Source organism: Cavia porcellus, unplaced genomic scaffold (assembly GCF_034190915.1).
Source record: "Cavia porcellus strain 051 isolate PalLab524CR breed Dunkin Hartley unplaced genomic scaffold, mCavPor4.1 scaffold_17, whole genome shotgun sequence".
NCBI classification, from domain to species: Eukaryota; Metazoa; Chordata; class Mammalia; order Rodentia; family Caviidae; genus Cavia; species Cavia porcellus.
The window spans coordinates 25,613,758-25,626,821 of NW_026947500.1; positions in this window are offsets into that span (position 1 = coordinate 25,613,758).

Consider the following 13,064-nt stretch of genomic DNA (forward strand, 5'->3'; position numbering starts at 1 on the left):
ACATTAATCCATGTGCATATGTGTATCTACAAACACAGATCTGAAAGAATTCCACAGCCCACCAACCTGATAAGTATTTTACCTTCCCAGGGCAAAGGGGGGGGGGTCCTTCTGATCTGTGTAGGAGAAAATTCTTTAGATCTGTGTAGGAGGGAGTGACTTTGACTCTGTGTTTTTGTTTTTTCAGTTTTTCCCTTTCCTTTTACTCTCTACTGCAGCTAGCTGCCCCTAACCAGTAACACAGGGCCCCTCCCCATGACCTGCCTCCGACAAGGCGGCGTGGATACAGAGCAGAAGGAAATCACTGCTCAGTTTGGGGTTTCAAATTAGACTTTTCTAAAGTCTAGATGGAACTGATAGCCTTGAGAATGAGCTTTGCCCCGCAGGAGCTTCCCATTAATTGCTGCCTTCTTAGGGAGATGAAGGCCACAGCTGTGGAGGTCCCCAGAAAGCAGTTTGCACCGGATGCCCAGGAGTGGAAGGAGGCGTTGAGGGAAGGAGGTACCTTTCCCTGCATCCAGCCCCCAGGTGACCTGAGATGTGTTTCCAGACTCCCCTCCCCAGGCCTGGGTCCCCTGGAATACTGGGTGCCTACCAACCTCCAGGAAAGACACTGAGCCAGAACTGAGGCCAAACCAGACCGGCTGGAAGGCTGGGAAAGGGTTTCAGAACTTAGGAAGCTGAAGTTCCATCACCATCCTTGCACCCCCGTGGAGATGGGAGAGCCTCAGGTGTTTCCTGAGCTTCCCAAGGACAGGTGCTCAGACTGAAGGTCCTGACAAAAGAAAAGGAGGCCGTTTCTGCCTCTGTGTGGCCTGTTGACAGAGCCTGGTTGGCAGCAGCAGAGAAAGCAAGGGACTGTAGCCAACATCCCAGAGTCATCAGCAAGAACACCTTGGGCAGGACAGAGAAGTGTGGAAATGAAGCACCCCTTCCTGATGCTGGAGCCACATATAACCTTCGGTGCTTGATGGTCCTGGGAAAGGACCAGGGAGAGAGGATGGTTTCATGATCTTCCAAGGTTCCTGAAATTCAGTGCATGGACACAACACAGTAGAATCAACTAAAATAGTCCAAAATAAAATAGAAAATGGGATCAAGTATGGTAGTCCCTGTCTGTAACTCCAGAATGCTAGAAGGCTGAGACGGGAGGATCACAAGTTCCCCAGCCTAGATGATCCTGTCTCAAAAAAGAAAAAGAATGCTGGTGATATAACCTCAGTGTGAAGGAACTGGGTTCAATTCCTCAGAACCAGAAAAAAAAAAGTATCACAGTACATCTCACTAAATATTGTACTTTAAAGCTTTTGCTACATGATTGTTGATTAAATGTTGCCCCGGTTTTCAAAGCTCAGCAGATTTTCTATTGTTAGCTAAGGTCAAAAATGTGAGGAAGGCATTCTTAAAGATTAAAGTCTAAGAGTAAAAAGAAAATGGCCAGCATTAAATGGGCAATATTGGGGATTTTTCTGTCATAAAGCAGAATCGCAGGCTAGTGAGCTTAGTTACTAGAGACTTAGCGTTACATTTTTCACGCCAGTGTTTGTACAGACTATGCTTAGAATCTTAAACTAGAGCCGTTTGGTTTTGATTTTTGGTGCAGTGGGGAAATAGTGAGTCCTCCAAGTCTGTAGGTTCTGCATCTGCAGATTCTACCAACTCTGGATCCAAATATCTGAAAAAAATTCCATCTGTATCAAACATGTTCAGACTTTTTTCTTGGTATTATTTCCTCAACAATGTAGCAAACAATTATTTACATAACATTTACATTGTGCCAGGCAGTACCAGTAATCTAGAGATGATTTAAATACACAAAAGGATGCACATAGATTATTTGCAAATACCATCACATTGTATATAAGGAATTTGAGTACCCAAGAATCTTGGCATTCTGGGGAAGGTTCTGGAAGCCATCCTCCACGGATAATGAGAGAAGAGTGTAGCTCTATAATTAGAACACTACTCTGTAATTTAAGAAACTTTAGAACTGGGAGTGTACTTCAATGTAGAGTCCTCACTAGTGTGCTCAAAGGCCTGGGTTCAATTCCTGGTACTCAGAGAAATATTTTTTTTTAGCTGGGTGTGACAATGTACACCTGTAATCCCAGCACTTGGGAGACTGAGGCCAGGAAATCACCAGGAGCTTTTAGGTCAGCCTGGGCTACAGTCAGTTTAAGGCCAACCTGAATTATATAACATGACCTGTCTCAAAAAATAAAAATAAAAACCCAAAACTAGGAGGCTGGGGATTTAGCTCAGCGGCATAAGCGCCTGCCTTGCAAGCAGGCAGTCTTGAGTTTGATCCCTGGTACCAATAAAAACGAAAAAGACAAAAAAAAAAAAAACCCAAAACTAATAAAATAAATTAATTTTTTAAAATATAAAAATAAAATCCAGGCATGGTGGAAAATGCCTATAATCCCAGCACTTGGGAGGTTAGGGCAGTAGGATCACTGTAAATTCAAGGCCAAGCTAGGCTATATAGCGAGTTAAAGGCTAGCCTGAACTACATGTTGAGACATTTTCTCAGAAAAAAAAATATGTATATATATATATATATATATATATATATATATATATGATCAAAAAGACCTGGAAGCCGAGTGTGGTGGTGCATGCCTATAATCCCAGCACTCATAAGGCTGAGGCAGGAGGATTGCTAAGAGTTTGAGACCAGCCTGGGCTACAAAATGAGCTCAAGGCCACCCTGAACTGCACCCTGTCTCAAAAGACAAAAAAAAAAAAAAAAAAAAAAAAAAAAAACCCTTGGAAACATAGCTCAATGGTAGAGCATCCTAGGATTCCATCCCCCATACCACCACAAAAAATAAAGAAAAATTTTTTAAAAAGTTTAATTGGATACAATGACACACACCTGTAATCCCAGCAGTCACAACTTCAAACCCAGCCTGGGCAATTTGGTGACTGAGGATGTAGCAGAGCAAAGACTCTTGATTTAATCCCCAGTGCTGAAAAAAAATAAATGAATGTCCCTATCATCACAAAAAGGACCCTAGAACCAACAGGCACCAAGTTGGCCATTGTGATGGCAATGGCAGGAGCACCAATGGAGCAAGATAAGACATGGAGAATAGACCTCTGAACCCTATGGTATTAGTGATATAAGTAATCTAGAGATTAAAGTTCATTGATGTGTTGTTTATAGCAAATACTGAGCCATTTTACGTAAGAGACATGAATAACTACAGGTTTTTGTATCCAAGTTGTTGGGGCAGGGAGGATTGTCCCAGAACCAATCCCCTGTATTTAAGGAGATATTAAGGTTAAACAAGGTCATAGGGATGGGGCCCTAATCAAATAAGACTAAGGCCTTAAAAGAGGAAGGGACATCAGAGATCCAAAAAGGGCATCTTGAGATAGAAAATATGGCTTGACCCATCTGTGTTCCCTCTGAAGGGAGTGTGAGCTGACTGGCAGTTGTCATGCTCCTTCCTCCTGACCCCAACAGGTTGCCTGGGGCAACTAAGGCTAAGATCTTCTCTTCATTTCCACAGTGGCTGCCTTCTAGGCCTTAGTAACAGGAGTCAGACTTGACTGACAGCTGTGACCCCCTTCCCTACTCTAGGGGCTGCTACAGCCTCTCTACGGAGCTTCCAGACAACTACGCCTGTCAGGCAAAGATCAGGAAGGGACTGGAACTCATCACTGATATCCCCCAAGTCCCTAAATCTGAAAGGGCTAAGATAAGCATAGCTGGCCCTCCTGGAAATGCCTAGAAGGCAGCACTAATCATGATTCCTGCCCTGTCACTTTTGTGGGGATGTGGCGGCTGTCAGTTAAGCAGTTGCTACTCCTGAAGTTTACAGGAACTGTTGCAGAAGCTGCAATTGTCCTGGATACCTGGTACCACTCTAGGAGGTACTGGCATTGGTCACACAAGCTTGAAACATGGACCTGTCCTGATAACAGCCCTGTCTTGTCACCTTAAGACATTTCTGTCCCCTTGCCATTACTGTGGAAGTCAAATATATTTATGAAAAATATAAAACTACATGCACAATCTATTCCTGTATTTAAAAAAAAGAGGCCAATGCTTTCTCTCACTCCTCTGGTCAGTCCAGAAGGGCTCCCTCTTGTACATGATCTCCCGATACTATGGCACAGGTCCAAATAAAGCCTCCCTAGGTGGTCTTATAAACCTACTCATGAGTTTTATCTCATATAATATGGGTGAAGCAGGATCCATTAAAAAGGACTGGTAACTAGGGACTACTAACCCTGAACAGTTCCAGAAACTGGCAGCATAAGCCAGTGACAAGTGAAAGATAGGCAGTGACTAGTGGCTGGGGCCAAAAAAGACTAGTGATAATGATCAGCAGAGACCTACAGAACACAGCCCCAGAGAAGCAGCAGAAACTACTGGAAGAGAGAGCCTCCAATGGGGCTACAAGCCTTGGCTGTTGAGAAGCTAATAGGGGTGTCTAGAAACTTCCATCAGCTGTCATACTAAAAGCTGTAACACCAAGAGTCGTAACACCAAGGGCTGAGAGACATTAACATTTAAACCCATACCCACTAACATCAAGGGAGCTGCACTTTGACAGTTCGTAATTTCTATCCAAATTGAGCAAAAGAACCCTTATCTGATTGGTAACAATGTGAACACAGCAAGGAGAAGGTTGTCTACAAGCCAGGAAGACAGGCCTCACCAGAAACCAACCAACCAACTCTATGGTATATTGATCTTAGACTTCCAATCTCCAAAACTGAGAATATCAATTTCTGTTGTTTAACACACACACACACACACACACACACACACACACAAATGTGGGGTATCTTGTCATAGTAATTTGAGCAGACTAATATAGATTGGGAAGAAGAAATCAAGATGGGTCAAAAGGAGAGGTAGGACAAGCTACAGAATTTGCGGGAGCTGGGACAAAGGAAAATGCTGAATGCTTTGTTTGAGAAGGCTAGATGTGGTAGCCCATCCCTGTAATTCTAGCGCCCAGGAGACTGAGACAGGAGAAACACTGTAGCCTGGGCTACAAAGTGTGTTCAAGGACAACCTGAACTGCATAGTGAAGCTCTGTCTCAAAAAGTAAAAACAAAAAATTGTTGAGAATTTTTAGATAACAATAGCCAAGCATTAAACCACATGTTCACACAGGTTATAACCCCACTAAGCTGCCCCTGAAGAGAAGTTCAGGATGGAGACCTTGACTTAGATACAAAGATCATATCTGTGTGCACTGCAGTCCCTAGACGGGCAGGCTATGCATAGGGCTGGGCACACACTAAACCAGTTCATACAGCAAGCAGAATTGGGGTGTAAATGGAGTTGCAAACCACATGTAATGAGCACTGATGGCGAGAGATTAGTTCCACAGAGACAGCAAGAGTGACGCACAAACCAGGGTCAGAGGAATCTTTTGGGAAATATTCTCACCTGGCAACATCCCTTACTCCTCCCCTCAAGGGCAGAGATGGGCAGCCATGTTTATACCACGTGACTTTCTCTCCTAGCCACTGAGCAGCAGCCCAGGGCCATCACCTGACACAAAGCAGCCAATCAGTATGCTCCTGAGACAGCACAGGTTGAAGTTTTAAACTGGATGTTAACTGGAGCAGCTGTGGCTGAGCAGCGCCCCCATGAAGAAGCTGCAGAGAAGGAAAAGAAGCTGAAAAGCTCTTGTGTTTATGACAGCTCTTCGTCCTTTGTTTTTGTTACCAGGAATTAAACTCACGACCTTGTACTTGCCAGGCAGGTGCTGTGCCGCTGAGCTATATCCGCAGCCTCCGTGTCCTTGATCTTGTCATTTATGACATCTAGCTACACTGGTGCCTTGAAGTGCTGATTCTTTTTTGATAAATCCCCTTCTTGGCTTTAGCTAGCTTAAATGGGTTTCAGGGACTTGTTAGGAGTTGGGGAAGCTTCACAGAAGGAGAAATGAGCCGGCCCCTAAAGAAAAGCAAGAAATAGAGTCCGCACACGTGTGGGAGAGAGGAATTCCTGGTGGGATAGGGGGAGGGAGGGAGGCCTGGTGGGCAGGAGACAGATGGAGCCCAGCACGATTTTAGAGTTTCTGTCCCAAAGGGACTAGGACAGGAGGATGGGACACAGGAAATCTCACACCTGGGGTTAGACCCCGGGGCAAAGGGACTTAATAGGGACAGATCCATGGCTGTCTCCAGCCTTGCCAGAGCCCTCCCTCATAAGTTAATAGGACAACAGGGCCACCACACTCTGGATCGCAGCTGTCTGGGGTGCTCTGCCGAGCACTTTTTTCAAACTCCTTCAGCTTTTCTATTTTTACCTAAGAGTTCTCAGTTCTTGAGTGGGAGGCAGTAATGAGAGAGAGTGGGAGGGGGAGAAGGAAGAATGTATTTCTTTATTCAGAGGCTGGATTGGGTTTGAGGGTTTTTCCTCTTCGTTTCTGAGGGGGAACACTTCCTCCTCAATCCTAAGGAAGTCCCTCTTCATGGGATTTTCCCCTCCTTTCACTTCTTTTACTGATTTACCCAGCAGCTCACTGCTTATTTTCAGGATTGGTTTGAACCCCACCTCTTCCGCCTGCTAGTGTTTGTTCTTGGCCACATGACGTAACCTCTCAGATTCTGAATGCATAAATTGGAGGTTGACAAAGGAAACCTCAACAAATGGGTGTCAATGCACTGGAAACCATAATGGCATGTAAAGTCTTCATACATGTGGGTTCTTGCTTTTTAAATATTGGGAAAGCACCTGCTACATGATGAACCTGAAACATCAAGAGATGAATAAGGCACGACACGTGTCCAAGTATCCAGCATCCAGTAGGGGCAGGCATAAAAATAAGTAAGTCCAGGATGGACACTACATGTGAGTATGCTAGAGGCAGGTCTAAACACTGTGGAAGAGAGGAGTAACTGGCTTCCTAGAGTAGTAGTGGAAGACTTCACAGGAGAGGGTTTTGAAGGATGAAGAAGGAGTTTACATCCTCTGGAAAGAAGACAGGGTAGGCACTGGGGATTTAGCTCAGTGCCATAGTACCTGCCTGGCAAGTGTGAGGTCCTGGCAAGTATGATTCCCAGTATCAAAAGAAAAGAAGAAAAGAAAGAAAGAAAGAAAGAAAAGAAAGAAAGAAAGAAAGAAAGAAAGAAAGAAAGAAAGAAAGAAAGAAAGAAAGAAAGAAAGAAAGAAAAAAAGCAAGCAGAGGACAGAGTACTCCAGGCATAAGGAACTGCATTAAGCAAAAGCCGAGAAACAAAGTTTCATGTGTCAGCGGCTCTGCAGCTGAAGCTTAAAGTATATGGCCTTTCAGAGGTGGTGGTGGCTGGATGACAGGCTGAAATGTCCCACCTGGACAACAGTAATGAAACTATGTGAGCAGTGATTTTTGGCTGACTGAATCTAGGAAAAATGTTTCACTGGCTCCCTGGTTAGCAAAAGACTGAACACATTCGGAGGAGGCAGACTATTCCCTTTCTTCGCTGCGCTGTGGAAACTTTGTGTCCACTTTGTCTGGAGCTCCTCAGGAGAGGGAGTGATACAGTGAGCTCTAGAGGGAACAACCTTGCCCAAGTCTGGGATCCAGTTCTGATGTGCTGAGCTGGAGGGTACACTGTCCAGATAGAGGGAGCTGGATGTGGACATACCAAGCCCCACTGACCCTCGGGTCCCCCAACCTCTTCCTGGGCTCTGGGCCCAACTTGAGCTCATGCCCCTCTGTTGCCAGGCCTGTTGTAGCTCAATGCTCACCGGCCGCCTGGCCCCCTGCTGGTGACAACTGCTGCCATCTCCAAATGCTTTCTGTAACTGTGCCTAAGCTACGGGCCATCTTGAGAAAGAAAGAGGCTAGGAATCTAGAGCCAGGTGTATGGGTGTCATGTGGCCAAGCCCAGTAATTTCCACTTTCCTGGACTTGAACTCTTCATCAGAGCCCAAGTTAGAAACTGCATCTGCCTCCCAGGATGAAGGGGGATAATGAATATAAAGATGTACTGGAAGGGCCTGCTGGGTCTTAGATGCAGTGGTTTTCTCCTCTAGCATTTCTTCATGTAACTGGCATTTTTTGGTTCGCTTTTGTGCTACCAGGAATCAAATCCAAAGGCACTCTACCACTAAGTGACACCTCCAGTCCTTTTTAATTTTTATTTTGCAACAAGATCTCACTAAATTTCCCAGGCAGGATTTGAATTTGTGATCCTTTTGTTTTGGTCTTCTAAGTAGCTGGGATTTCAGGCATGTGCCATCATGCCCAGCCTGGTATTTTGAGCTTTATGAAGCTCCTCCAGGAATGTGGGCAGAGCCAGTGTGAATACTGAAGGGCCCAAAGCCTCTTTCTCCCTCACTGTCCAGGAGGGCTCTGGCCCTCAGGAGGTAGAAAATCAGGCAAAGGAGGGGAAACCAGATGTCAGGGAAGTCATAAATAAAAAGGCAATGAGGAGCCAGGCATAGGATGACTGTAATCCTAGCCAGGCATGACTGTAATCCTAGCACTCTGAAAGGCTGAGGCAGTAGGATTGCAAATTCGAGCACAGCCTGGGCAGTTTAGTTACTTAGAAAGACCTAGTCTCAAAGTAAAAAGGAAAAAGGGCTGGGGATGCAGCCCTGTGTGAATGCCTTGAGTTCCATCCTCAGTACTGCAGAGAGGTGAAAAAAAAGAAAAAACAGAGTTGATCCTATGGGGGCTGCAGGGCAGACAAATGGTTGCTGACGGCCCACAAGCTGATTCGGAGCCAGGAAATGGCCAGCTGCTGGCTAAAGTACTGGGTTTGGGTACATTCCACCACACCTGTGCCCGGAAATTACCCTAGTGTTTGGCTGGGCCTTTGTTTCTCTGGGTCTTTTTCATGGGTAACTAGGGCTGACTCCGCCCACACAGCATCCCTGCGGGGCTGACAGGAGCACCCATGGGACAGAGCCCAGAGCATCCTTGCTCTTCAGGAACTGCTCTCAGTTGTCCCAGAGGCCAAGAGGAACAGGAGGAGGACCTAAGGGACGATGCATGTGGGCCACTTTGGGTTGGTGGACAGCCACACACATCCACAGCACGACAGCTAGTGGTAAAGATGCCCAGGCACAGGCTGCAGCTGGACCTCGCTCCTGAAGCTTGGGGACTGGCAGGCAGGCTTAAGGGGACACAGATACCAGAGCTGTGGCCTTCTCTGACTGGCCCTGCAGCAACAACCTGGACCCTAAGTTGCTTGTGACTTTCCTATACCTAGGAAGGTCCAAAGAGCCTCTGACCAGAGGCAGATGAGACTTATGTCGCCTCTTTGGGGTTACTGTAGCCTGGGTGCCTGACAGGTACCATCACCTAACGGGGGGCCGACACACTGCTAGGGACTCCAGTGCAAGTGTGGCTCCTAAAGGCAGACATCCCACTGGGAACAGCCTCTGTGCCCACATGGGGAGGCTGAAGATGAATCCACCTAGCCTAGAAGCTGTGCCCAGGCCCAGATGAGGCCCTGGGCTTGACCTCAACTTGGGTTAATTTCAGCTGTCTCAAGACTTCCAGCCACTGTCAATTCCCTGGAGACCTTGCTAATTCGACTCCAGATAACATTGCATGCCCTTCTCCTCATCATCCCTTCTGGGGACCAAGCTCCCTCATCTCCTCTCTCTCGGTCTCTGGCACTTCACTCACTCAACAAACATTCACTGAGTACCTATCACATACCATGGACTGTTCCAGATGCCAGGAACTATCCCAGGTGAAGGGAAGGAAGAAGATGAAGTTTGTCCAGGTGTAAAAAAGCAGGGTTTCTTTTTTTTTTTTTTTTTTTTTTTGTCTTTTTGAGACAGGGTCTCACTATGTGGTTCAGGCTGGCCTTGAGCTCACTTTGTAACCCAGGCTGGCCTCGAATTCGCAATGATCCTCCTGCTTCAGACTCCCAAGTGCTGGGATTACAGGCATGAGCCATCATGTCCGACAAAAGTAGGGTTTCTAACCAGACATGGTGGCACGTGCCTATAATCCTAGCACTTGGGAGGCTGAAGTATGAGTTTGAGGCCAGCCTGGGCTGCATAAGCAAGTTCAAGACCAACCTGGGCTACCTGATGAAATCCTGTCTCAAAACAAAAACAAAAAGAGCAGGAATTTTGGGAGCCAGGCTGCCTATGTTCAAATCCTGGCTCTACTGCCTCCCAGCTGTGTGACCACAACATGTTACATAATGTCCCTGAGCCTCAGCTGTAAAGTGGGACTAAGCAGAGTATCTCTCCATGGGTCCATAAGGATTCAACCCCTTCACATGCTGTTAAAGGCACTTGGCCCTAACTTACTAGTAAATGTATTGTGCGGTGACAATTATTAGTCACTGGAGGGTACAGAAAGTGAAATGCAAACAAAGACATAAGTGTGAATTATAGCAAGTGCTGTGAAGGAAATAGGCAGTGTGTCTTGGGAGACATTAGTGAGGGTGGAGGGACTTCTCTAGGAGGGGACTCAGAGGGTCTCTCTGAATAAGGGACTTCTTTAGGGTGACACTTAGAAACCAGAAGACATAACCTTGGTGACAACAGAGAAAACACTTTCCAAGTACAGGGATCAACAAGATTCCAAGGTAGAAAAAGGCTTGGCAGGTGTCAGGAATACCAGAAGGCATAGGAGGTGGGAGCTGGATGGGAGAGGGAGGTAGGGACATGACAGTCCGGAGAGGCCAGCAGGGCCAGGGCACAGAGCTCACAGGGCCTGTGGGCACAGATGGAGCCTGGCTTCTGTTTCCCATGCAGCCTGCACTCACACAAGGTGTCCACAGTTGTACTGAAGCATGTCACGCATGCAGGAAAGTGCACAGGTCCCGCATGTCCATACCATGAGTTTTCACAATGTGGACACACCTGGGAGAGGTGTGAGCAGTGTCCCAGAACCCCCATCCAAGTCCACTTTCTGTTGGAGGCTGAGTATCATAAAGAAAAGATGTCACCAGGCACAGTGGCACCTACCTATCGTCTCAGCTCCTCAGGAGACAGATGCAGGAAGATAGAAAATTCAAGACCAGTCTGGGCACTTTAGTGTGATCCCAGATCAAAATGAACTTTTCTGGAAAAGGGCTGGGGCTTTAGCTCATAGTAGAGTACTTGCTTGGTATGTGAGGCCCTGGCTTCAATTTCTAGTACCTTATAATTTTTATTTTAAAGCCATATTTTTACAGACTGTTTTAGGGGCTGAAAGATCAAGATTGGGTGGCCTCACTGAATTGATTCAGCCTCTGGGGAGGAACCCTTAGCTGTGTCACATGGCAGATGGCATCATAGTGGGAGACAGAGAGATGACATGGCAAGAGACAAGCCAGAGAGACCAAGGAGGTCCAAGTCTTCAAGTCTTGCTCTTTTATGAGCTCTACACTTTGGGGGGGGGCAGTTCTGGGGACTGAATCTAGGGATTTTGCACTGACCTACATCTACAACCCTTTTTTGGGTGGAGGCTTGACACAGGATTTCACTATGTAGTTCAGGCTGGCCTTGAACTCACTAGGTAGTTCAGGTTGGCCTCAAACTTGCAGCTATCCTCCTGCCTCAGCCTCCTGAGTGCTGGAATTACAAATGTGCACCAACATACCTGGCGCAGTTCTTTTTTATTTTTACTTGTTTGAAACAGGATCTTAGGGCTGGAGATCTAGCTCAGTAGCATAGCGCCTACCTGGCAAGTATGAAGTCCTGAGTTCAATTGCCAGTACCCTCCCCTGCAAAAAAAAAAAAAAAAAAAAAAAAGGAGATGAAAGAAGAAACAGGGTCTTATAAATTGCCTTTCTGGGCTTGAACTTGAAATCCTCCTGCCTCAGCTCCCAGCTTATTGAAGGATCTTAAACATGAAACTGACAAGATTTCCTTTCAAGTTCACTAGCGTTCTGGCACCACCAGTCCCGCAAGATTTAGGCCAGTACCGGTCTGGCCTCAGCCTTGCCTTACGCTTCTCCCCTTTTTACACAAAGTCTGTCTAGCTCCTCACTCCCTCTCAGAGAGGGAACCAGATCCTTCTGCAGGCCTCGGTTTTGCCCATGTAGAATGGGCTCAGGCACGCCGAAGCTGCAGGTGGCTACGAAGGTAAATGGCAAAAGGCAGTGAAAGCCTGACCCAGTATCCAGCCCTTCTCCCAAATATTCCCCCCACCCTTTTCTTGGAGCCGGAAGGGAAAAGAAAACGTGAGCACCCCCTATGGATGAGTGTGAAGCTGCAGCCCTCCCTCTGCCAGGGTTCTCCAGTGTCCTGCCTTTGGGACCAAGGAGTCCCTTTCCCCAAGGCCAGCATACACCCAGTCTTTGCTGAGAGAACAGTGCCCATGAGCTGCTCTCAGTTTCAAAGGCCTGGAGCATAGACAATCCGGGAAGCGCCGCCGCCTTCACACACTGGCTCTACTTTGGGGATCCTCACCTCCTTCCTCACCAGACCCCAGTCTCCAGAAGACATTACCAGGTGCCCACTCGGCTGCTCTCCTGGTCACCGTCCCTGTGACACGTGGTGCCTCCCCCCCCCCCCCCCCCCGCACATTCAGCTTCTCCTAATGCGTGCCGGGCCTCCTTTGCCAGACTGCGAGGAGGGACCTGTCCCCTGTTCCCGGAAGATGGAAAATCGCCCACACCTGGCCCTGTGCCGAGCACCAGGCGGGGGCGTCATAAATATCTCCTGAATGATTCATTCATTCCCTTGGGAGAGAAAGCTCGACCCTTAAGAGGTTAAGAGGAAGGGCTTTCAAGTCCACGACTCCTGTTCTGACTCTGACCTTTGGTACTGTGACCTTGGTCACCTTTGGGCTTGTTTCTTCACATAAAAACTGAAATGGCCACGTCCTGATTAGGATAGTTTGAGGATACTGTGGGATGATGTTACGAGCACCAACCTGGCCCACGGTAACAGTTCAATCACAGAGGGCGGGAATTCAGAGACGGGGAGGTCCCCTACCCACCCAGCCGCCTGAGGATTTTTGTTCTTGGAATGGACAGCATCGTATTGGGCCCATTTTACAGATAAAGAAACTGAAACATAAAAGGGAACAGGACAAACTGGGGCGCAGCAGGATGAGGTTAAAAACCATGCCTGAGGACTCTGTCCAGTGCTCTGTAGGCCTCTAGAAACCCCTGAGTACAGCCCTTACTACATCCTAGCTCGT